General features: G+C 45.3%; 2 pseudogenes; both read left to right on the top strand.

Moving 5' to 3' along the window:
• Positions 1–22108, top strand: part of LOC147974173 (protein FAR1-RELATED SEQUENCE 11-like) — an 80939-nt pseudogene extending 58831 nt beyond the window's left edge.
• Positions 22109–23760: 1652 nt separating this feature from the next.
• On the top strand, positions 23761–25507 carry LOC125507685 (flavin-containing monooxygenase FMO GS-OX-like 8 pseudogene; annotated as a pseudogene).
• Positions 25508–25840: the final 333 nt, after the last annotated feature.

Below are 25840 nucleotides of genomic sequence, written 5' to 3'. Positions count from 1 at the left end.
CTATGCCCATTTTGCACACTGTATCCTGGTAAAGCAGGTTCAGGCTGCTGCCGCCGTCCATCAAGACTCTAGTGAGGTGAAATCCGTCAATGATTGGGTCAAGAACCAATGCGGCGAATCCGCCATGGCGGATACTAGCGGGGTGGTCCCTTCGATCAAAAGTGATCGGGCAGGAGGACCACGGGTTGAACTTTGGGGCGACTGGCTCCATCGCGTATACGTCCCTTAGTGCACGCTTCCGCTTCCTTTTGGGTATGTGGGTTGCGTATATCATGCTCACTGTCCGCACTTGTGGGGGAAAGCCCTTCTGTCCTCTATTGTTCGGTGGCCGGGGCTCCTCCTCGTCATCGCCATGCAGCCCCTTGTCGTTGTTTTCTGCATTTAACTTGCCTGCCTGCTTGAACACCCAACAATCCCTGTTGGTGTGGTTGGCTGGTTTTTCAGGGGTGCCATGTATCTGGCACGAGCGATCGAGTATTCAGTCCAAATTGGACGGGCCCTGAGTATTTCCTTTGAACGGCTTTTTCCGCTGACCGGGTTTAGAGCCTCTGAATCCGGCATTGACTGCCGTATCTTCAGCATTATCGCCGTTAATGCGGCGCTTGTGCTTGTTGCGACGCGACCTACCATTGTTGTCCTTGGTATCCGAACTACTAGGGTTTTTGGTCAGGTTGTTACTGCGAGCTAGCCAGCTGTCCTCTCCCGCGCAGAAGCGGGTCATGAGTGATGTGAGGGCTGCCATGGATTTCAGCTTTTCCTGTCCTAGGTGCCGGGCAAGCCACTCGTCGCCGATGTTATGTTTGAAGGCTGCAAGGGCCTCTGCATCCGGAGCCTCTACATCCGGACAGTCAACGATTTGAACTTTCTTGGTTAAGAACCGTGTCCAGAATTGTCTGGCCAATTCATCTGGCTGCTGAATTATGCGGCTTAGGTCATCGGCATCTGGTGGTCGCACATATGTGCCCTGGAAGTTATCAAGGAATGCGGCTACTAGGTCTTCCCAACAACCAATTGATTCTGCTGGCAAGTTGTTGAGCCAATGCCGAGCTGGTCCTTTAAGCTTGAGTGGGAGTTATTTGATGGCGTGTAGATCATCGCCGCGGGCAATGTGGATGTGAAGGAGATAGTCCTCGATCCAAACCGCAGGATCTGTTGTGTCGTCGTATGATTCAATGTTTACGGGTTTGAAACCCTCGGGGATTTGATGATCCATTACTTCGTCTGTGAAGCATAGTGGGTGTGCGGCGCCTCTCTATTGGGATATACCACGACGCAGCTCAAATGAGCTTTGTCTACTGTGTTCGGCCCGGCCGGAATTGCCGTATCTGGCGTGATGGTTGTCATCACATGTCGTGGGGCGCCCACGCGATCCGTAGATCGATCTTATTTGCCTTGCCTTGTCCTCCAATATGACTCGCAAGTCTGGCGCATTTCCCCGTGGCTTTGTACTTTTCGAGCGACGCCGGGGTGCGGCTTTAGTGGAGGGCCTAGAGGCCTCTCTGTCGCGGCCACGAGGTGGCCGGTTGGCCGCGTCATGCATTGGTGATGTAGGTTTGGGTGATTCCTCCTCTAATTGGGGTAGCAGCCTGCATTTTGGGTAGCTCTTGGAGGGGCGATCGAGTTTGTACTCTTCGGCTGCAAGGACTTCGGTCCATCTGTCAGCTAGCAAGTCTTGGTCAGCTCTAAGCTGCTGCTGCTTTTTCTTGAGGCTGCTTGCCGTGGCCATAAGCCTGTGATTGAAATGCTCTTGCTCGACGGGATCCTCGGGTACGACAAATTCGTCGTCGTCGAGGCTTGCTTCATCTTCGGAGGGAGGCATATAATTATCATCCTCTACCTCTCTGTCTGCCGCTCTATCATGAGGGCTGGCTTCTCCCTCCTCCTGTGCTGAATCCTGCTGGAGGGGGTTGTCTTCGGCACTGTCCGGGGTGTTATTATCTCTCGTGCCGGAATCACCGTTTTTGCTGTGGCGGGATTTAGAGCGGCGCCGCTGATGCTGGCGCTTGGGCTGTTTCTTGGAGAGGTCATCCTCCGCTATTCCATTGCCATTCCCCTCTTTTGGGATGTCCACCATGTATATGTCGTATGATGAGGTGGCCTTCCAGTGCCCTATAGGCGCTGGTTCTTGGTTGTCTCCTGCATCGTCGTCCATACCATCGATGTCTTCGGAGTCGAAGTCGAGCATGTCGGTTAAATCATCGACAGTGGCTACAAAGTGGGTGGTGGGTGGGTGTTGAATTTCTTCGTCGTCCACATCCCAACCTTCCTGACCATAGTCCAGCCAGGGCTCTCCTGATAAAGAGAGAGACTTTAGTGAATCCAGGATGTCACCAAAGGGTGAGTGCTGAAAGATGTCCGCGGTAGTGAACTCCATAACCGGCGCCCAATCAGATTTGATTGGCAGGGGCGCGGGAGGTTCGGAGTCCGGAGAGGAGTCCGGCACCTCGGAGTCACGGGCTTTGCAAGGGACAGGGATGGTGTTCGGCTCAATCACCGTACAGATTGTAGCCCCCAAGGCGGTGTCCAGCCACTCGTCCTCGATCGGCAAAGTCGGCTCCGAGCTAAGGGTCGGAGCGGACGCTGGTGCGGCCTCCAGGCCACTGTTCGGCGGCAGAGCTAGATCATACCCATCGAGATAGTGCGGCGCACTTGGCTGTGGCTCGAATCCGTCGAAGATCAAGTCTCCGCGGATGTCAGCCGTGTAGTTCAAACTCCCAAATCTGACCTGATGGCCAGGGGCGTAGCTTTCGATCTGCTCCAGATGGCCAAGTGAATTGGCCCGCAGTGCAAAGCCGCCGAATACGAAGATCTGTCCGGGGAGAAAAGTCTCACCCTAGACCGCGTCGTTGTTGATGATCAAAGGAGCCATCGGGCCTAAAGGTGACGACACAGAGGAACTCTCCATGAAAGCACCAATGTCGGTGTCAAAACCGGCGGATCTCGGGTAGGGGGTCCCGAACTATGCGTGTAGGCGGATGGTAACAGGAGACAAGGGACACGATGTTTTTACCCAGGTTCGGGCCCTCTCGATGGAGGTAAAACCCTACTCCTGCTTGATTAATATTGATGATATGGGTAGTACAAGAGTAGATCTACCACGAGATCAAAGAGGCTAAACCCTAGAAGCTAGCCTATGGTATGATTGTTGTTCGTCCTACGGACTAAAACCCTCCGGTTTATATAGACACCGGAGAGGGTTAGGGTTACACAGAGTCGGTTACAATGGTAGGAGATCTACATATCCGTATTGCCAAGCTTGCCTTCCACGCCAAGGAAAGTCCCATCCGGACACGGGACAAAGTCTTCAATCTTGTATGTTCATAGTCCAGGAGTCTGGCCAACAGTGATAGTTCGGCTATCCGGACACCCCCTAATCCAGGACTACCTCACACGTAGTGAAAGTTTTCACTCCTGTTGTGTTTAAGTTGGTCATATGGAGCATAGATGCTATCAAAAAATGTGAGATCAGAGAGGTACTTGATGCAGCAGAGGTTACCACAAATGTTGTGTCTAAGAAGCAAAGAATGGATAGAAAGATCGAAGTGCACGCGGAGTCGAAGGAAGGTCTGCTTTGCAGTATCATTTGTTCTTGCCGCAAATTGGAATGCACATGCACACCATGTTCCCACATATTTTACATATTGGGAATTTTACAAGAAGAAACACTGCCCAGGTGTTGTGTTCCCACTAGGTGGACAATGAGTGCAAAATGTGCATTCGCACCGACCAGAAAGAGAGAGATGTATGCATACTCTGCAGCCCTACCAAGGTACCGTAAGCTAAGGAATTTTAGTCACACGGCATCTTTCAAGGCATGCCACTCTGATGAGGCGTTTTAGCATCTAAAAAGGGTTTTGGAAGGACAAGATGTTTGCCAGGGATCAACAAGTGAACAAGCTGATAGCAAGGGATCAACTAAGGCTCAGGGTAACAGCATTAGGTTTGGCCCGCTGATGCCACAATCGGCTAACCTTGATGGTGAAGGTTTCGAAAAGGTTCTGGATCCAGTGCATGTGCCAGGCCGAGGTGCTCCGGAGAAAAGGCTACAAGCAAAGATGAAGAAAACAAGAACAAAGGGTAGATGTAGCTATTGTCATGAGGAAGATGGTCGCAATCGACGTACGTGTGCCAAATTGACAGAGGTACCTAATATGCCATAATTTCATTTTTAAATGTTTCAAAATATATTCCATGGCATTAATAATATCCTTATGTGCAGGATCTCAAAGCAGAACAATGATAGCTACAACATTGTGCACATGGTCGGACAGCAAGTACGTCGACGATCAACCTCATGTTGGTGTGTGCATTGTTGTCTATGTCTAGTATCGTGTGACCTTTTCTCTAAAATACTTCATTCTGTCAGTTAGTGACTTCCACATAATGTATGACTCAGCTATTTGGTTGTCCACTCCCTTGTAACAGTATGAGTTTGGGATATATTTTTTGCATTTTATATGTGAGTTTTTGAAGTGCAACCTCAAGAATCATGGTTTCTTCGCGGCTAGCGTGTAGCTTGTTTATGTTGCATGATAAAATTTGGAAATAGATGTAATGGAGGAATTATATTTCACTCCCGAAAACAAAATAAAAGCTGATAAATCTGAAAAATACATTAGTCATCCATGCTCTCCAATGGAAGAATATACAGGATGAATACATATGATGAATCATACTTATCCTACATATCCTCCACGTAGAGTGCAAGGAAGACCAACACTTGTCATAATAAAAAAATGAAGGTATTTAAGCAGGTGCAGGACTTGCTCGGGGGGCGAGGTGGGACTAAAAATGTTTAAGTCCAGGCATGAGAAAAGGTGATTTTTTTCAACTCCTCCAAGGTTTTAACTTTTTTTGAATTTATACTGCCCTCTAGACTAACTGATCAAAACATCGGCCTATACCTCTAGGGGGCATTGTAAAATATATTTTTTTACAAATTTTCTTTGATAGACATGTTTGGCACATGTGGGTCACCGTCTAAAAGAAAATTTGGGTGTTTTGGAGGTGGTGAAAAAAATCACCTTCGTTTAAAAACTGGCTTAAGTTAGACCAAATGGTCCCTCCGGAATGCGGTGATTTCTTTGACCACCTCCAAATCACCTCAATTTTTGCACACATGATCTTTTGCACAGAGAAAGCTAGGTTTCCCAGGTTTTATATTTTTTTAATTTGTACTGCCCTCTAGACTGACTGGTGAAAACATCAGTCTATACTGCCCTCTAGGTTTCCAAGTGTACTTTATAACAAAATAGTAGTAATTCATTTGGGATGATGTAACATGTGACAGATGAAATATAGTACTAATTGATTTGGGTTTAAAAACATGTGACTGATTAAAAATTGTATCAATTGATTTGGGATGAAAAACATGTGACAGATGGAAAAAAAACACCCATACTAGCATTACATTTCAACAAACATATATGCAAAACAAATGTGTATTACATGCAAGTCAGTGAGCATGTGTAAAATTTTGCTGGTGATCTGAAGAAGATCAAAACTAATTTCAAAATGCAAAAAATGCCCACCTACAAGAGGCAGGAGATTTCATACACCACGGCCTGTATACGACTAGGAACCCAGCAGTTTATGGGCCAGGATGCAGGCCCGTGGTGCAGATTACTGTTCTGCTGGTAGGCCCAACGGGGCAGAGAGCATGATGATTAGGCAAAGTATTGCCTGCATAGGTGAAGGAAATATGCCCTAGAGGCAATAATAAAGTTATTATTTATTTCCTTATATCATGATAAATGTTTATTATTCATGCTAGAATTGTATTACCGGAAACATAATACATGTGTGAATACATAGACAAACTTAGTGTCACTAGTATGCCTCTACTTGACTAGCTCGTTAATCAAAGATGGTTAAGTTTCCTAACCATGAACAAGGTGTTGTTATTTGATTAACGAGGTCACATCATTAGTTGAATGATCTGATTGACATGACCCATTCCATTAGCTTAGCACCCGATCGTTTAGTATGTTGCTATTGCTTTCTTCATGACTTATACATGTTCCTGTAACTATGAGATTATGCAACTCCCGTTTGCCGGAGGAACACTTTGGGTGCTACCAAACGTCACAACGTAACTGGGTGATTATAAAGGAGCATTACAGGTGTCTCCAAAGGTAGATGTTGGGTTGGCGTATTTTGAGATTAGGATTTGTCACTCCGATTGTCGGAGAGGTATCTCTGGGCCCTCTCGGTAATGCACATCATATAAGCCTTGCAAGCACTGCAACTAATATGTTAGTTGTGAGATGATGTATTACAGAACGAGTAAAGAGACTTGCCGGTAACGAGATTGAACTAGGTATTGGATACCGACGATCGAATCTCGGACAAGTAACATACCGATGACAAAGGGAACAACGTATGTTGTTATGCGGTCTGACCGATAAAGGTCTTCGTAGAATATGTAGGAACCAATATGGGCATCCAGGTCCCGCTATTGGTTATTGACCGGAGACGTGTCTCGGTCATGTCTACATGGTTCTCGAACCGTAGGGTCCGCACGCTTAACGTTACGATGACAGTTATTATGAGTTTATGCATTTTGATGTACCGAAGGTTGTTCGGAGTCCCGGATGTGATCACAGACATGACGAGGAGTCTCGAAATGGTCGAGACATAAAGATTGATATATTGGAAGCCTATATTTGGATATCGGAAGTGTTCCGAGTGAAATCGGGATTTTACCGGATTACCGGGAGGTTACCGGAACCCCCCGGGAGCCATATGGGCCTTCATGGGCCTTAGTGGAAAGGAGAAGGGGCAGCCCATAGGTGGCCGCGCGCCCCCCCTTCCCTTAGTCCTATTAGGACTAGGAGAAGGGGCCGGCCCCCCTCTCTCTCTTTCCCCCTTGGGGAAACCTAGTCCAACTAGGATTGGGGGGGGGAGTCCTACTCCCTGTAGGAGTAGGACTCCTCCTGCGCCCTCCTCTTGGCCGGCGCCCCCCTCCCCCTTGGCTCCTATATATACGGAGGCAGGGGGCACCTCTAGACACACAAGTTGATCCTTGGTGATCGTTCCTTAGCCGTGTGCGGTGCCCCCTGCCACCATATTACACCTTGGTCATATCGTTGTAGTGCTTAGGCGAAGCCCTGCGTCGGTAGAACATCAAGATCGTCACCACGCCGTCGTGCTGACGGAACTCTTCCTCGACGCTTTGCTGGATCGGAGCCCGAGGATCGTCATCGAGCTGTACGTGTGCTAAGAACTCGGAGGTGCCGGAGTAACGGTGCTTGGATCGGTCGGATCGGGAAGACGTACGACTACTTCCTCTACGTTGTGTGATCGCTTCCGCAGTCGGTCTGCGTTGGTACGTAGACAACACTCTCCCCTCTCGTTGCTATGCATCACCATGATCTTGCGTGTGCGTAGGAAATTTTTTGAAATTACTACGTTCCCCAACAGTGGCATCCGAGCCTGGTTTTATGGTTTGATGTTATTTGCAGGAGTAGAACACAAGTGAGTTGTGGGCGATACAAGTCATACTGCCTACCAGCATGTCATACTTTGGTTCAACGGTATTGTTGGACGAGACGACCCGGACCAACCTTACGCGAGACCGGTTCCCTCGACGTGCTTTGCACATAGATGGCTTGCGGGCGACTGTCTCTCCAACTTTAGTTGAACCAAGTATGGCTACGCCCGGTCCTTGAGAAGGTTAAAACGGAGTCTATTTGACAAACTATCGTTGTGGTTTTGATGCGTAGGTCAGATGAGTTCTTGCTTAAGCCTGTAGCAGCCACGTAAAACTTGCAACAACAAAGTAGAGGACGTCTAACTTGTTTTTGCAGGGCATGATGCTAAATTTTATTGTATGAGATGATCATGTTTTGTAACCAAGTTATCGGCAACTGGCAGGAGCCATATGGTTGTCGCTTTATTGTATGCAATGCAATCGTGATGTAATGCTTTACTTTATTACTAAGCGGTAGTGATAGTCGTGGAAGCATAAGATTGGCGATGACGACAACGATGCTACGATGGAGATCAAGGTGTTGCGCCGGTGACGATGGTGATCATGACGGTGCTTCGGAGATGGAGATCACAAGCACAAGATGATGATGGCCATATCATATCACTTATATTGATTGCATGTGATGTTTATCTTTTTATGCATCTTATCTTGCTTTGATTGACGGTAGCATTATAAGATGATCTCTCACTAAAATTATCAAGAAGTGTTCTCCCTGAGTATGCACCGTTGCCAAAGTTCGTCGTGCCCAGACACCACATGATGATCGGGTGTGATAAGCTCTACGTCCATCTACAACGGGTGCAAGCCAGTTTTGCACACGCAGAATACTCAGGTTAAACTTGACGAGCCTAGCATATGCAGATATGGCCTCGGAACACAGAGATCGAAAGATCGAGCGTGAATCATATAGTAGATATGATCAACATAACAATGTTCACCATTGAAAACTACTCCATCTCACGTGATGATCGGTTATGGTTTAGTTGATTTGGATCACGTGATCACTTAGAGGATTAGAGGGATGTCTATCTAAGTGGGAGTTCTTAAGTAATTTGATTAACTGAACTTAAACTTATCATGAACTTAGTACCTGATAGTATCTTGCTTGTTTATGTTGATTGTAGATAGATGGCTCGTGCTGTTGTTCCGTTGAATTTTAATGCGTTCCTTGAGAAAGCAAAGTTGAAAGATGATGGTAGCAATTACACGGACTGGGTCCGTAACTTGAGGATTATCCTCATTGCTGCACAGAAGAATTATGTCCTGGAAGCACCGCTAGGTGCCAGGCCTGCTGCTGGAGCAACACCAGATGTTAAGAACGTCTGGCAGAGCAAAGGTGATGACTACTCGATAGTTCAGTGTGCCATGCTTTACGGCTTAGAATCGGGACTTCAACGATGTTTTGAACGTCATGGAGCATATGAGGTGTTCCAGGAGTTGAAGTTAATATTTGAAGCAAATGCCTGAATTGAGAGATATGAAGTCTCCAATAAGTTCTATAGCTGCAAGATGGAGGAGAACAGTTCTGTCAGTGAGCATATACTCAAAATGTCTGGGTATAATAATCACTTGATTCAATTGGGAGTTAATCTTCCAGATGATTGCGTCATTGACAGAATTCTCCAATCACTGCCGCCAAGCTACAAGAGCTTCGTGATGAACTATAATATGCAAGGGATGAACAAGACTATTCCCGAGCTCTTCGCAATGCTGAAAGCTGCGGAGGTAGAAATCAAGAAGGAGCATCAAGTGTTGATGGTCAACAAGACCACTAGTTTCAAGAAGGGCAAAGGGAAGAAGAAGGGGAACTTCAAAAAGAACGGCAAGCAAGTTGCTGCTCAGGAGAAGAAACCCAAGTCTGGACTGAAGCCTGAAACTGAGTGCTTCTACTGCAAGCAGACTGGTCACTGGAAGCGGAACTGCCCCAAGTATTTGGCGGATAAGAAGGATGGCAAGGTGAACAAAGGTATATGTGATATACATGTTATTGATGTGTACCTTACTAGAGCTCGCAGTAGCACCTGGGTATTTGATACTGGTTCTGTTGCTAATATTTGCAACTCGAAACAGGGACTACAGAATAAGCGGACACTAGCAAAGGACGAGGTGACGATGCGCGTGGGAAACGGTTCCAAAGTCGATGTGATCGCGGTCGGCACGCTACCTCTACATCTACCTTCGGGATTAATATTAGACCTAAATAATTGTTATTTGGTGCCAGCGTTGAGCATGAACATTATATCTGGATCTTGTTTAATGCGAGACGGTTATTCATTTAAATCAGAGAATAATGGTTGTTCTATTTATATGAGTAATATCTTTTATGGTCATGCACCTTTAAAGAGTGGTCTATTTTTGATGAATCTCGATAGTAGTGATACACATATTCATAATGTTGAAACCAAAAGATGCAGAGTTGATAATGAAAGTGCAACTTATTTGTGGCACTGTCGTTTAGGTCATATCGGTGTAAAGCGCATGAAGAAACTCCATACTGATGGACTTTTGGAACCACTTGATTATGAATCACTTGGTACTTGCGAACCGTGCCTCATGGGCAAGATGACTAAGACACCGTTCTCCGGTACTATGGAGAGAGCAACAGATTTGTTGGAAATCATACATACCGATGTATGTGGTCCGATGAATATTGAGGCTCGTGGCGGATATCGTTATTTTCTCACCTTCACAGATGACTTAAGCAGATATGGGTATATCTACTTAATGAAACACAAGTCTAAAACATTTGAAAAGTTCAAAGAATTTCAGAGTGAAGTGGAAAATCATCGTAACAAGAAAATAAAGTTTCTACGATCTGATCGTGGAGGAGAATATTTGAGTTACGAGTTTGGTATACATTTGAAAAATTGTGGAATAGTTTCGCAACTCACGCCACCCGGAACACCACAGCGTAATGGTGTGTCCGAACGTCGTAATCGTACTTTACTAGATATGGTACAATCTATGATGTCTCTTACTGATTTACCGCTATCGTTTTGGGGATACGCTCTAGAGACGGCCGCATTCACGTTAAATAGGGCACCATCAAAATCCGTTGAGACGACGCCTTATGAACTGTGGTTTGGCAAGAAAACAAAGTTGTCGTTTCTTAAAGTTTGGGGCTGCGATGCTTATGTGAAAAAGCTTCAACCTGATAAGCTCAAACCCAAATCGGAGAAGTGTGTCTTCATAGGATACCCAAAGGAGACTGCTGGGTACACCTTCTATCACAGATCCGAAGGCAAGACATTTGTTGCTAAGAATGAATCCTTTCTAGAGAAGGAGTTTCTCTCGAAAGAAGTGAGTGGGAGGAAAGTAGAACTTGACGAGGTAACTATACCTGCTCCCTTATTGGAAAGTAGTACATCACAGAAAACTGTTTCTGCGACGCCTATACCAATTAGTGAGGAAGCTAATGATGATGATCATGAAACTTTAGTACAAGATACTACTGAACCTCGTAGATCAACCAGAGTGAGATCCGCACCAGAGTGGTACGGTAATCCAGTTCTAGAAATCATGCTACTAGATCATGATGAACCTACGAACTATGAAGAAGCGATGGTGAGCCCAGATTCCGCAAAGTGGCTTGAAGCCATGAAATCTGAGATGGGATCCATGTATGAGAACAAAGTATGGACTTTGGTTGACTTGCCTGATGATCGGCAAGCAATTGAGAATAAATGGATCGTCAAGAAGAAGACTGACGCTGATGGTAATGTTACTGTCTACAAAGCTCGACTTGTCGCAAAAGGTTTTCGACAAGTTCAAGGAGTTGACTACGATGAGACCTTCTCACCCGTAGCGATGCTTAAGTCTGTCCGAATCATGTTAGCAATTGCCACATTTTATGATTATGAAATTTGGCAGATGGATGTCAAAACTGCATTCCTGAATGGATTTCTGGAAGAAGAGTTGTATATGATGCAACCGGAAGGTTTTGTCGATCCAAAGGGAGCTAACAAAGTGTGCAAGCTCCAGCGATCCATTTATGGACTGGTGCAAGCCTCTCGGAGTTGGAATAAACGTTTTGATACTGTGATCAAAGCTTTTGGTTTTATACAGACTTTCAGAGAAGCCTGTATTTACAAGAAAGTGAGTGGGAGCTCTGTAGCATTTCTGATATTATATGTGGATGACATATTGCTGATTGGAAATGATATAGAATTTCTGGATAGCATAAAGGGATATTTGAATAAGAGTTTTTCAATGAAAGACCTCGGTGAAGCTGCTTACATATTAGGCATAAAGATCTATAGAGATAGATCAAGACGCTTAATTGGACTTTCACAAAGCACATACCTTGACAATATTTTGAAGAAGTTCAAAATGGATCAAGCAAAGAAAGGGTTCTTGCCTGTGTTACAAGGTGTAAAGTTGAGTCAGACTCAATGCCCGACCACTGCAGAAGATAGAGAGAAAATGAAAGATGTTCCCTATGCTTCATCCATAGGCTCTATCATGTATGCAATGCTGTGTACCAGACCTGATGTGTGCCTTGCTATAAGTTTAGCAGGGAGGTACCAAAGTAATCCAGGAGTGGATCACTGGACAGCGGTCAAGAACATCCTGAAATACCTGAAAAGGACTAAGGATATGTTTCTCGTATATGGAGGTGACAAAGAGCTAAACGTAAGAGGTTACGTTGATGCAAGCTTTGACACTGATCCGAACGATTCTAAATCGCAAACCGGATACGTGTTTACTTTAAACGGTGGAGCTGTCAGTTGGTGCAGTTCTAAACAAAGCGTCGTAGCGGGATCTACATGTGAAGCGGAGTACATAGCTGCTTCGGAAGCAGCAAATGAAGGAGTCTGGATGAAGGAGTTCATATCCGATCTAGGTGTCATACCTAGTGCATCGGGTCCAATGAAAATCTTTTGTGACAATACTGGTGCAATTGCCTTGGCAAAGGAATCCAGATTTCACAAAAGGACCAAGCACATCAAGAGACGCTTCAATTCCATCCGAGATCTAGTCCAGGTGGGAGACATAGAGATTTGCAAGATACATACGGATCTGAATGTTGCAGACCCATTGACTAAGCCTCTTCCACGAGCAAAACATGATCAACACCAAGACTCCATGGGTGTTAGAATCATTACTGTGTAATCTAGATTATTGACTCTAGTGCAAGTGGGAGACTGAAGGAAATATGCCCTTGAGGCAATAATAAAGTTATTATTTATTTCCTTATATCATGATAAATGTTTATTATTCATGCTAGAATTGTATTACCGGAAACATAATACATGTGTGAATACATAGACAAACTTAGTGTCACTAGTATGCCTCTACTTGACTAGCTCGTTAATCAAAGATGGTTAAGTTTCCTAACCATGAACAAGGTGTTGTTATTTGATTAACGAGGTCACAACATTAGTTGAATGATCTGATTGACATGACCCATTCCATTAGCTTAGCACCCGATCGTTTAGTATGTTGCTATTGCTTTCTTCATGACTTATACATGTTCCTATAACTATGAGATTATGCAACTCCCGTTTGCCGGAGGAACACTTTGGGTGCTACCAAACATCACAACGTAACTGGGTGATTATAAAGGAGCATTACAGGTGTCTCCAAAGGTAGATGTTGGGTTGGCGTATTTCGAGATTAGGATTTGTCACTCCGATTGTCGGAGAGGTATCTCTGGGCCCTCTCGGTAATGCACATCATATAAGCCTTGCAAGCACTGCAACTAATATGTTAGTTGTGAGATGATGTATTACAGAACGAGTAAAGAGACTTGCCGGTAACGAGATTGAACTAGGTATTGGATACCGACGATCGAATCTCGGACAAGTAACATACCGATGACAAAGGGAACAACGTATGTTGTTATGCGGTCTGACCGATAAAGGTCTTCGTAGAATATGTAGGAACCAATATGGGCATCCAGTTCCCGCTATTGGTTATTGACCGAAGACGTGTCTCGGTCATGTCTACATTGTTCTCGAACCGTAGGGTCCGCACGCTTAACGTTACGATGACAGTTATTATGAGTTTATGCATTTTGATGTACCGAAGGTTGTTCGGAGTCCCGGATGTGATCACGGACATGACGAGGAGTCTCGAAATGGTCGAGACATAAAGATTGATATATTGGAAGCCTATATTTGGATATCGGAAGTGTTCCGGGTGAAATCGGGATTTTACCGGATTACCGGGAGGTTACTGGAACCCCCCGGGAGCCATATGGGCCTTCATGGGCCTTAGTGGAAAGGAGAAGGGGCAGCCCATAGGTGGCCGCGCCCCCCCTTCCCTTAGTCCTATTAGGACTAGGAGAAGGGGCCGGCCCCCCTCTCTCTCTTTCCCCCTTGGGGAAACCTAGTCCAACTAGGATTGGGGGGGGGGAGAGTCCTACTCCCGGTAGGAGTAGGACTCCTCCTGCGCCCTCCTCTTGGCCGGCGCCCCCCTCCCCCTTGGCTCCTTTATATACGGAGGCAGGGGGCACCTCTAGACACACAAGTTGATCCTTGGTGATCGTTCCTTAGCCGTGTGCGGTGCCCCCTGCCACCATATTACACCTCGGTCATATCGTTGTAGTGCTTAGGCGAAGCCCTGCGTCGGTAGAACATCAAGATCGTCACCACGCCGTCGTGCTGACGGAACTCTTCCTCGACGCTTTGCTAGATCGGAGCCCGAGGATCGTCATCGAGCTGTACGTGTGCTAAGAACTCGGAGGTGCCGGAGTAACGGTGCTTGGATCGGTCGGATCAGGAAGACGTATGACTACTTCCTCTACGTTGTGTGATCGCTTCCGCAGTCGGTCTGCGTTGGTACGTAGACAACACTCTCCCCTCTCGTTGCTATGCATCACCATGATCTTGCGTGTGCGTAGGAAATTTTTTGAAATTACTACGTTCCCCAACAATAGGATAGGAGCTTGCGTGGGGAGGCACAGCCGGATATATAAGATGGTCCATCTCCCTCTCGCTCGGCGAGGTGGGACTAAACTCCCACCACCGTCTACTCTGCCCTGGTGTGCCCATGCGATGGGCTAGATTAGATGGGCTTTCACAGGCCGGACTATCCCGCGTGCTGGACCACGCGTGGGTCTAGATGTCTAGGTTGGCCCATGCTTTTCCTTTTGTTTAATCTTAGTCTAAACTGAGAAGCATTTCGCATGGCAGCTTGTTTTGGTCATGGGATTCCATGGGAAATAGTAGACATCATTTTGTATTGTAGATGATCTACTAAACATGGGGGTGCCCCCAAACACGCCCTGGCACCCTCCGAAATCACATGTTGGTTTGTTGACCTACCTGAAATCAACCCGACTTTGCAGGGTTGCAAGCCATGGTAATTATTGGGGTACGTACAAATTTCAACCATTTTCAGCAAACTTACAAGTTTTGTCATGTACGGACAATTTTCGGGCATTTTGAGAACAAACAACATATTTTATACCACTTAAAAAAAGCATTCCTTTCTCGACGGCACATTTGTTTTTTCTTCGGAACATTACATTTATTTTGGCCAATTACAAGCTAATGTTTCAACCTCCCATAACTCACGCCACCCAGATCTCCTGAAATCCCACGATTACAGCTCCTCTCTCCTAACCACCCGCGGCATCCAGGTCCCGTACCACCTCCCATGACTACTGCAAGATCAGATTGTAGCCGCCGCCCGCCGCCTACCAGGAACGTCACCTGAGGGGTCGGACGGCAGTGGTGTTGTCGCCGCCTCCTACGCGCGTTAACGCGCCACTGCTCCTGTTGCTGTCGTCAAGCGCCACACATCCACATCTAGTGTGGGACGCACTATCCGCGTGGAGCATTGGGCCGCTACCATCGATGACAGAAGGTTATGTGATCATAGCTATTTTTGTAATCTTTCTCGGACACGCACGTCTACTAGTAAAGCCCTAATAGGTTTCCCACAAGTTATTCTAGCCGTCAAGATTACCTGATCATAGCTCTCATTAATAACTATCAACATGATCAATCTTGGCACACTACACGAATGTCCGAATAGGTAATACCACAACAAGGGTATCTCTTTCAAGAAATAACACGTCGTATGTTTATGCAATCCCAAAACCCTAGTTGAACTATCCCAATGTTATGCATGACCAAAATCTGTACTGTGCTTAAAGTTACATGTAGTCCATATTATTTAATAAACTCATCCGTGCCTGCGTATAAGATTCTATTTTTTGTTACACATTTCTCAACATGAAGGTCAAATAAATTGAACCGGTTTTGCTTCTGTTCCATAGGTGCAGTAAAATGGAAACTACTGTTAAAAGTGCTGCTAATGGAGAAAAATACGTCACCAAAATGACTGATGAGGTACGTAGTTGACATTTCATTTGAAAACTGTACTTGCAGACACTTCTTTCATACTCGATAAAATCTATTGCCACTTTTGCAGGAAATCTTGAGGAAGCACGGCCATATGAAGTTAGTGTGCTCACCGTCAAGGCTCGCCAAAGTCATGAAATTGTTGTCACCAGAACACATAGAGAAAATCATAAGCGATACCGGTCTTGGGTGTCTAAACATGATTCGTGAATTTAAAATCCGACGCATTATGTTGATAAGACTAGCAAAGAGCTTCGATAGTGAGACATCGTCCATTACCATAGGTAAAACACCCATTCCTATCACCGCAGAAGACGTGCACCATATATTTGGCCTTGCGATAAAAGGGGAGGATATTGATGAAAAGCTGCAAAGCACGCCGGATCCAAATTTGTTTAACACATTTCAAAACAATGGGACCATTGATCTGGCTGACCTTGAGACAGCTATCTTAAGTTCCAAAACTCCGGACAATGATTTCCTGGCACGGTTCGTTCTATTCGCTATTGGCACAGTTTTAGCACCAACAGCACAATGTTATGTCGACGCGAAATACCTTAAACTTGTTGCGGATATTAAAAGCCTTCGGAAATTGAACTGTGGATGTTTCACAATGAAACACTTGTTCAGGTCCATACACAAATTTAACTCTCTTGATCAAGTATCTCTACAGGGAAATCTAGCTCTGCTTCAAGTTAGTGCAACATCACTAGTTAACATTGTACAATTGTTTTTCTTTTCTATATCTCTCTATATTCACAAAGTAACACTACTAGGGAAAATCCTAGCAGCAGCGCAGGTTTTAGGCCTATCAGTAGTGCGGGCAGGAGCGCTACTGATAAGGCGCTACAGCTAAAGCTTAGCAATAGCATGCCTAGGCCCACGCTACTGCTAAATTGACTTAGTAGTAGCGCTTCTCCAAAAGAGCGCTACTGGTAATTAGTAGTAGCTACTACTATTATTTAGTATTTTATTTCTTTTTTATTTCATGTTGTATTCATACACCTTTACACAAGGTTTCATACAACAGGAATTTAGAGATTATTTTTACATCATAGTGAGTTATTACATCACGGGGTGAAAGAACCATGGACTAGTTTCAAGTGGATGTCCATCCACTTGAAACTAATCTGTGGTTCTTTCACCCAATGATATAATAATATCATCATCATCATCATATCATTAACAACTTATCATCATAATACATCATTGTCATATAACACCTCCTCAAGATCAACCTAGCAAATTGGTCACTAGTCGTAATCACAAGTACTCCTCATTATCAACTCTAACACATTACCACATAATAAACATATTGTACCTCATAGGACCTACTACATTCGATTAAGACCTACTACATTTTCTAAGGTAAAATAGCAAAAAACAAGATAGCCCCTGACTCTCTATTATGGAGAATGGAGATTAGCCTGTCTCCAATTCTTGCCTTTCGCTGAATGTTACTTCCAAGAACCTCCTTGCGAATGTCCATACATTTCTTCCATTCTTTGATGAACATGTGTTCACCGGTTTTAGAAATCCGATATGCACAGGTGAGCTCCCTAGATTTACTTGGCAGTATGTTCAGAACTGTAAGGCGACCATTTAGATACATCAGATGAGGCACACAATCCATCGGGAGTTTCTGTTGAAAAACATAGTAATAACTTCATAGTTAGCAATGATGTACTAGTTTTAGAAGTATGAAAAAGATGCACGGATGTCATAATAGTAAAAAATCTTACCAGGGTATCTCCAGAGAAGTTACCGTGGTTCAACACGTGCACTAGTGGCACGTATTCACCATAATTTGGAGGAGTTCGATAATAGTTATTGTAATCCTCAAGAAGAGTACAAAATGCGATCAAATGATTTTTCTCCTTATAAGTTAATTCGGAGCCATCAGTGTAGTGGGTTTTGTCTACCATCTTCCGCACAGTCTTGGAAGAATCAAAATAAGCTGTCAATGGAACTAAGTTGTCAACTATTTTGAAATAAACAATATAAATTAGTTAATAACTATGTTTGAGAAACTCACATAGCGGTACAATCGGAAGCGTATCAACAAGGACCCAAATGTCCATATTGTCTTGCTCGATGTCAGGATCACCAAGATCCATGGTGACAATCATACCCTCATAAAAACCATACATTTTGCAAAGTGCTTCCCAATTTTGGCAACCAAAATGGGTTACGCTCTGAGCATTGCACAGATTTACTTCAAAATCCATATCATGATGGATCCTTAGGTGTATTTTCTTTGTTTCAAAATTTTCATGGTCTTCAAAACCCATCCTCTCCAAGACATAGCATCTTGCATGGCATGGGATAAGCTAGTCGAATTGTAAAAGATGAAAATTAGACGTTGAAATAGTTGAAGTCATGCTTAATTACGAAAAAAACACATGTCGTTGTTGCGTACCATTTCAACATCGAAGGTCTCCTCGAGCTTAATGCTGAAGCGCCGATCTTCATCCAACTCAACGAACCTGTTGCACATACCTCGATCATCGTGGCACCAGCTGCACTCCCCCGGGAGACTGTCATCGTCCGAGTACGACATTTCCTACGTTCATAATTCAAAGATTAAACTTGTACATATTCTAGCAAAAGTCATGCCAGAATTCATGGAAAAATCCGGCATGACCTTTGCTAAAAAAGGACATATCGAGCGCCTGAAATTTGCTGGAACGGAAATTAATCGACACTCCGACAAAACATAGGCCACTCGGAGGTGTAACCAAAACATGAAATAATTGCTTAAACTAAAAAATAACAACAAATATGACATGTTCAACTAGTTCTATTAATTCAACTAGTTCTTACTAAATATAAACTTATTATAAATAGAAAGAAACTAGTTCTTTCTAAAATAAAGTAGTTCAACTAGTTATTAATTTACTTACTAAACTAGTTCAACTAAAACTAAACTAGTTCAACTAAAACTAAACTAGTTCTATTAATTCAACTCGTTCTTACTAAATATAAACTTATTATAAATAGAAAGAAACTAGTACATCTACTACTACTACTACTAATTAACATCTACTACTAATTAACATCTACTACTGCTAATTATACAACTAGTTTACCATCACTACTACTAATTAATATCCACTACTACTAAAAATCATTATCTATGAACCCTAAATTAATATCTACCACTACTAAAATCATCAACTAACTAAGCAAAGAGAGAGGTGGTGGGGGAGGGGTGGGGGCTTACAGAGGGAGAGAGCGGCGGCGGTGAGGGTGTGGATCGGGAGGCGGCGGTCCTGGAGTAGGTCCAGAGCGGCGGCGGGCGGCGGCGGTGAGGGTGTGGTCAAGAGCGGTGGTGGGCGAGGAGGCGGTGAGGGTGTGGTCAAGAGCGGCGGCGGGCGACGGCGGTGAGGTTGAGGGCGGGCTCGGGCGGCGGCGGTGAGGGAAGGCTCGGGCTCGGCCGGCGGCGAGAGGAGTAGGGGAACAGGCCGGGGGGGTGAATGGTGGACTTAGCGAAATTTTGAGCCGGGGGTGGTTAAGTCGAACTAGCAGTAGCGCTCATAAGGAAAACGCGCTATAGCTAACTTATCTATAGCACTTTTTAGTGAAAAACACTACTGCTAATGGAAGCAGTTATTTCTTTTGTTTATCCCAATATCAGTAACGCTTTGTCCTGAAAAAACGCTCTAAGTCTAAGCAATGTAGAAACATCAAAAATATACGTTGGTTATCATTAATTAGTTGCGGTGATACTTAGCAGTAGCGAGTTTTGATGAAAAACGCTGCTACTAAGTACATTAGCAGTAGCGCGTCCCATGGAAGGGCGCTACTACTATATCTAGCCTGGAGGCAACACCGTGGCAATTATAGTAGTAGCGCTCGTTTCACCTAGAGCGCTACTTCTACTTAAATATTAGTAGCGCTCTTTACTGAAGCTCGCTACTGCTAATTAGTAGTAGCGTCTGTTTTTAAACCACGCTTCTGCTAAGATTCTGTGTATAAGGTTTTCCCTAGTAGTGTAATTTATTGTGAAGATTTGGTACTGGGAGCACCTGCGTTCCGGCAAATTGATGTATACTCCTATACCCCCACCATTGGTCGCACGATGGGACGACGAATGCACATGCGTAATAAGAGCAGAAGCTTACACCTCAGGAGGTCTTCATAAAGGACTGGTGTGTTTCTAGATTTGACCCATGTATATATCTGGTTATTTATTTGCTACTACTGATTCATTGTACCTGATTCAAAGGTTGTGATGGAAATTTGTGCTCGACAACCACAGGCCAACAATAGAAAGGATCCAGGAAGCAAAAAATTTGTACGTGAGGATGAAGGTGATTCATCTCGAGCACAATCACAAGGTCAAAATATGAGTAGCCACCAAGTAATCCCAACAAAGACAATTTTCATTTTCCATGATCATTAAAAGGTCGCATCGAAACTCATTCATTTTGCTTTGTTCTGAACGGGGTGTTATTTTGTTTGCACAGGTGGGAATGATAGTTGCAGCCCTGAATGCACGTTGTGCTGAGCAAGAAAAGAAGATAGGTAGACAGTTAATGGAATTTCAGCATAGATTTGACGCGAAATTCCTCACCCTGAGCGAAGAGTTAATCGACATTAAGAGTAAATCTGGCAATAATCCTAGGCTCTCGCTGCTCGAGGACAAAATTAAGGACTTAAGGAGGGAACTGAAGGTATGTCATGTTGTGCATTTTTTATTGTTATGAATATGTTCCTCCATATTCATTATTGTTATAATTGTCGTAGGAATTAAAAACCAAACTAAAGTCAGCTGAGAATCCAAGTCACAGAAAGAAGGCATCGAGGTAATAATTATGGCCCACCACATAAGTAGTATTACCAAACTAATTATAATTGACCATTTTTGTTGTTGTAGGAACAAGTCAATGTGTGCAGTGATCCCTTCATCGCGACTCCTAAGTTCGACGCATCCATGCCACGTACTTCGACTCCAACACCAAGTGCCAGACACGTCCTGCCTAACAAGGACGATCCTCGAATCACACCATTTAAGCCTCTGTTTGATAATGATTACGTGCTCACCGCTGAGGACAAAGAGGCAGCCATTTTCGTCCGGGGAACACACGGCCCTGTTGAAGTCGTTCAAATCGGAGACATTCCCCTAAGAGCGGAACAACTGAAGCCAATTTACGATAAAAAATACATCTTTGGTGATGTAAGCCCCTTGTACTCCATTGTACATCAACTATTTGAACTGTTGGCACATCATTATATGATACAAATTTGGCAGGATATTATGGCATATGCTCACATCAGCGGAGTTGAGACTGATACTACCTCAGTCATATCCCCCAATGAAACCAGAAAGCTTTTACAAACAAAAGGGGTTATTCCAAAGGGCCGTGGAAGCTCGTTCCTTGAGCGTATTGCAAATAAATTTTTAGGACGCCGGAAGGTACCCGTTTTCCTCACTTTCATATATCGTAATAGATAGTGTAGATGAAATATTTCAGGGGTCCCCCGAACCATAATTGTTACCTTATATACATTATTCTGTGGAATGAGTCCTCTTTGACTTTACGGCAGGTCCACATCTCGTTGAATGTGAATGATAACCACTGGATGGCAATGGTTTTCAATTTTGACAAAAAGAAGAGATTCAAATCCTAAACTCCTTGAAAAATCAGTTTGACGAGTCGAAGGAAACTGCTCTTGTAAGCTTTATCTTGCTGCCTCTTTACTATCGCATGGCACATGAACTCCCAAATCACCGTAACCCTTCATAATACTCGTATTATGTAGGTGGAGGCGATTCATGCCTGCATGGACGGAGCGGTGAAGGATGGCTTGGTAACACCAGATAATCCCATCAAATTTACTGACTGGGAAGTAGTACTCTACGATGACATACCGCAACAGAATGACAGGTACGTACGACCTCCTAAATTATTCCTTGCCGACACGTCCAAGTTTACTAAAACCTAAACTAAATACTGCAGGCATTCATGTGTGTTTTTTACATTGAAGTACATGTTGACATGGAACGGTGAAGTATTTACCGACAAAGTGGAGCAGGTGAGCCAAACACTATATTTTCTTGTAGAATATCTTATGACTGAACGCTGTTCTGACATATGTGTCGCTTATCAAATGTAGTCACAGATAGATATATTTAGCTGGAAAATAGTTTCAAGCTTGCTGCGTTCAGATTGCAACAGTCTTCGCATGAAAACATACAAGTACCCCATAACGGTTAGCGAAAAAGCACGGATATTTTATTGTATTCACATGTGTCATGATGCTACAGAATGCACTGATGTCTGCTGTGCAGGCAGTATGAAGCCCACGTTGCATCGGAACCTATCAATTCACAAGACGATGTCCAAGAAATTATCGGTACTGTTCAGTGCAAGATATCAGACACGTCGAGCTCCCCAAAGGATCCCGACACCCCGAGCTCCCCAAAAAAGCGGAGAGCACGTGGACGCCCGAGGAAGCTTGTTGATAAAGTTCAAGCTAAAAAAACAAAAACTATGGAAGAGCTTAGAGTGAAATTTGATAGCAATACCATTGCTAAACAAGTGCCTTCTTTGATATCAAGACGATCATGCAAGCCGTCATAAGCTATATCGAGCTCATTTAAGTTAACCAAATGGTAGTTTAGGTACGTACTCGGTAGCACAGTCGTTAGCACTACTTATGATACATTTGTCATTTACGATTTGGTCATTGAACTTTATCAAACGTGCATCGACGAGTGATGAAAGATGGCTTGCTAACACTAGCTAAGACCGTAAAAAGTAGGGTATGATAACATACCTCAATATAGCAATCTCTCCTGTCGCAGTACATACTTTTGGCAATCACGAACATTATATAATTTTGGCAATTAGGGATACATGCTCGGTTCTTTTGGTTGAACTGCCAATAGGTCATTCTGCCAATCATTTGCATGATGTACTTTTGGCAATATATTATACAACCTAAGTGCATGTCAAAAAATGGCAATAGGTACTTTTGGCAATCATGTGCATGCTACATTTCTGGCAATTACTAATGCATGCTCATTTGTTTTACTTCAAATGGCAGTATGTACTCCTGGCAAACATTTCTGTGCTCTACATTTGGCAGCTATTAATACAAGATCATTTATAATGGTTTAAATGTCCATAGAAATAACTTGAATGTCATTATTTCTAAACATACCAAATTCAGTGCAAGATATAGCATTAGGATCTTCAGTTAGAGTCATAACATATATGTACCATATATCACCATAGTGGAGGTATTAGGCAAGGTTGACCGCAATGCACTTATTAGTACAGGGTAGGTGCTTACAAGATAAACAATAGTTTAATGAAGCAACAACGCTTATTAGTACAGGGTAGACGCTTAATTAGGCGCCTATCATATACAAATTGGCACTGCTGCTTCAGAAAACCATATTTAATATTGTTAGCATGTACCTAAGCACGTAGCATTGGAAGTTGTCCATTACAAGAAATGAGCAATGTACTACCAAACACTTAAACATAGCATGTTAAACGGTCGCAACCCAAAAGATAAACCGGCGCATAAATTCAAGCAGTACGGTGGGGCAGAAGTATCACACGACAACCATAACATAAAAACAGTCTTAACTAGGGTGGGCCAGTAGTAACAACCAAGTAGCGCATCAGATCCTCGGCATCTTGGCCGGACGAGGAGGCCTCGGGAGGTAGAATGGCAGATGCCCCTTCGCGTACTTCGTGAGGAAGGCACCAAAAGTGGCATGTTCAGCCCGGACGTGGGGCTTGTGGTTCCTCCCATTACCACGGCCGATATCGGTGCCATGCATGATCAGGTTGTCGTAGTCGTTCTTGATTCTCGCGCAGCAGAAGGGGCAGGCTATGTTGCCGTAGAGCCTGTCGGAGCCGCTGCGGTACGGGATTTCCCCATTCCGCAGCCTCCTGAGGACGTAGCGGCTCTTGCTGTCCGTGCTCTCCATACTATCATCCACGTCTTCGTCATCTTTCTCTGTGTTAGTTGATCGACAGCTATGTCAGATTAGGAATACTGAAATGTAGCATTTCATAAGAGTATCAAGTACATGGATGACAGTCATTGATCGTGGTATGTTAGCAATCGATATTATTATCGACCCACCAAGGAAAGCAAAGCGTGGTCACCGTCGACCAACCGATCGGCATGGATGCTGGGGGCGGCGAGTCAGCGTTGCAGTCCAAGAGCGTGTGCGTGGTGGGGGGCGGCGTGGCCGGCCTGGCGGTGGCGCGCGAGCTGCGGCAGGAGGGCCACGCCGTCACGGTCATGGAGCAGAGCGGCGACATCGGCGGACAGTGGCTGTATGGCCCCCGGACCGACGTCGAGGACCCGCTCGGCGCTAGGATGCCGGTGCGCGTGCCCAGCAGCATCTATGCCTGCCTCCGCCTCATCAGCCCGCGCGAGGCCATGGGCTTCTCCGACTTCCAGTTCTTCCCCGGGGACTGGAGGGCCGTGACCCGCGCAGCTTGCCGGTCCACGGCGAGATGCACTGCTACCTCCGGGACTTCTGCGACGCGTTCGGGCTCATGGACGTCGTCAGGCTCAACACCATGGTCCTGCGCGTCGCCCCCACGCCGACATCGACGATTATGATCCGTCAGTGGAGGTCCGTGCAGCGCCTCGGCACCACTGAGGATGATGATTTTGCGCGGGAGGAGGAGGTGTTCGACGCTGTGGTGGTGGCCACCGGCCACTACTCGCAGCCGATGCTCCCGAGCGACATCGAAGGCATGGCGGAGTGGACGCGCCGGCAGCTGCATAGCCACTTGTTCCGGACGCCGGAGCCATTCCTCGGTGAGGCGGCGGTGGTGGTCGGGTGCGGTGAAAGTGGCAAGGACATCGTGCTGGACCTCTGACGCGTCGCCAGGGAGGTGCACCTCACGGCCAGCTCCGAGGCCACGGCCGCCACGCCGGCCATGTCGAGGATGCTGGCCAACCACGGCGACGTGCTGCGCCTGCACTCCCGCATCTGCCGTCTTCACGCCGACGGGCGCGTGGAGTTCGTGGACGGCTCCTCCGTCGTGGCCGACACGGTCATCTACTGCACGGGGTACACCTACTCGTTCCCGCTCCTGGACACTGCCGTCGCGGTCACCATCGACAGTGACGGCTACGTCGTCGGCCTGCTGTTCGAGCACGTGTTCCCGCTGTCCCTGGCACCGTCCCTCGCACCATCTCTGTCCTTCGTGGGCATGGCGAGGAAGGTCCTGATCCCGTGGTTCTTCGAGGTGGCGGCGCGGTGGATCGCGCAGGTGTTGTCCAGCCGCCGCGCGCTGTCGGCGGAAGAGGAGATGCTGCGGTCCGTGGAGGAGCACCTACGCGCCAGGGAGGCTGTTGGCGTGGCAAGGAAGCACACCCACAACATCGCCGGCATCGAATTTCAGAAGATGTACGAGTTCGGGGATAAGTACTCGGACTTGGCGCCGCTGGAGGAGTGGAAGAAGGAGCTGCTCATGTCCAGCATCGCGAGCATGATGGCCGACGTGGAGACCTTCCGCGACCGTGCCTATGACGACTGCAAGATCGTGCGGAAGGGCCTGCGGGGATGGCTCGCCTTGGCTGCTCAAGCTCAAGCAAAATCTATGGCTGTTGTCGTTGACGTTGAAGCTGATGTGCAGGCCATCGCTAATTAAGTTGTCCTCCTCAGCGGAATTACGAGTAGACCGCGTGACATGTAAGAGGTTTTTATTTTTATTTATTTTTGCAGGGAAGATTCAATCTCATTCCCTTCGAGTTTCAATTAATAATTGACTCATGAGCAAAAAAGTTTGGTTACCAAAAAAAGACTGTTTCATTGAATTCAAGTATGATTGTCGAAACGTAGAAATAGAAAAGAAAAACATCGAATTTGCATAGACTCTTGAATCCTATAAAAAAACACCTTTCAAGTAAAAAATAACTTATAGAAGCACTTGAGCATGGTTTCGGCCTATAACCAGAGGGAATGTTTTTCAAAACCGACCTGATTTTGGGCATTCATAGAGGGAAATGAAAGTCATGCGATAAGCAAGGTAGAGGTTCGTCTACCCAG

This window comes from Triticum urartu, chromosome 5A (genome assembly GCF_056163025.1).
Source record: "Triticum urartu cultivar PI428250 chromosome 5A, HENAU_Tu73, whole genome shotgun sequence".
Lineage (NCBI taxonomy): Eukaryota > Viridiplantae > Streptophyta > Magnoliopsida > Poales > Poaceae > Triticum > Triticum urartu.
The sequence above is the reverse complement of the archived record's forward strand: the minus strand, read 5'-3'. Positions and strand labels throughout refer to the sequence as shown.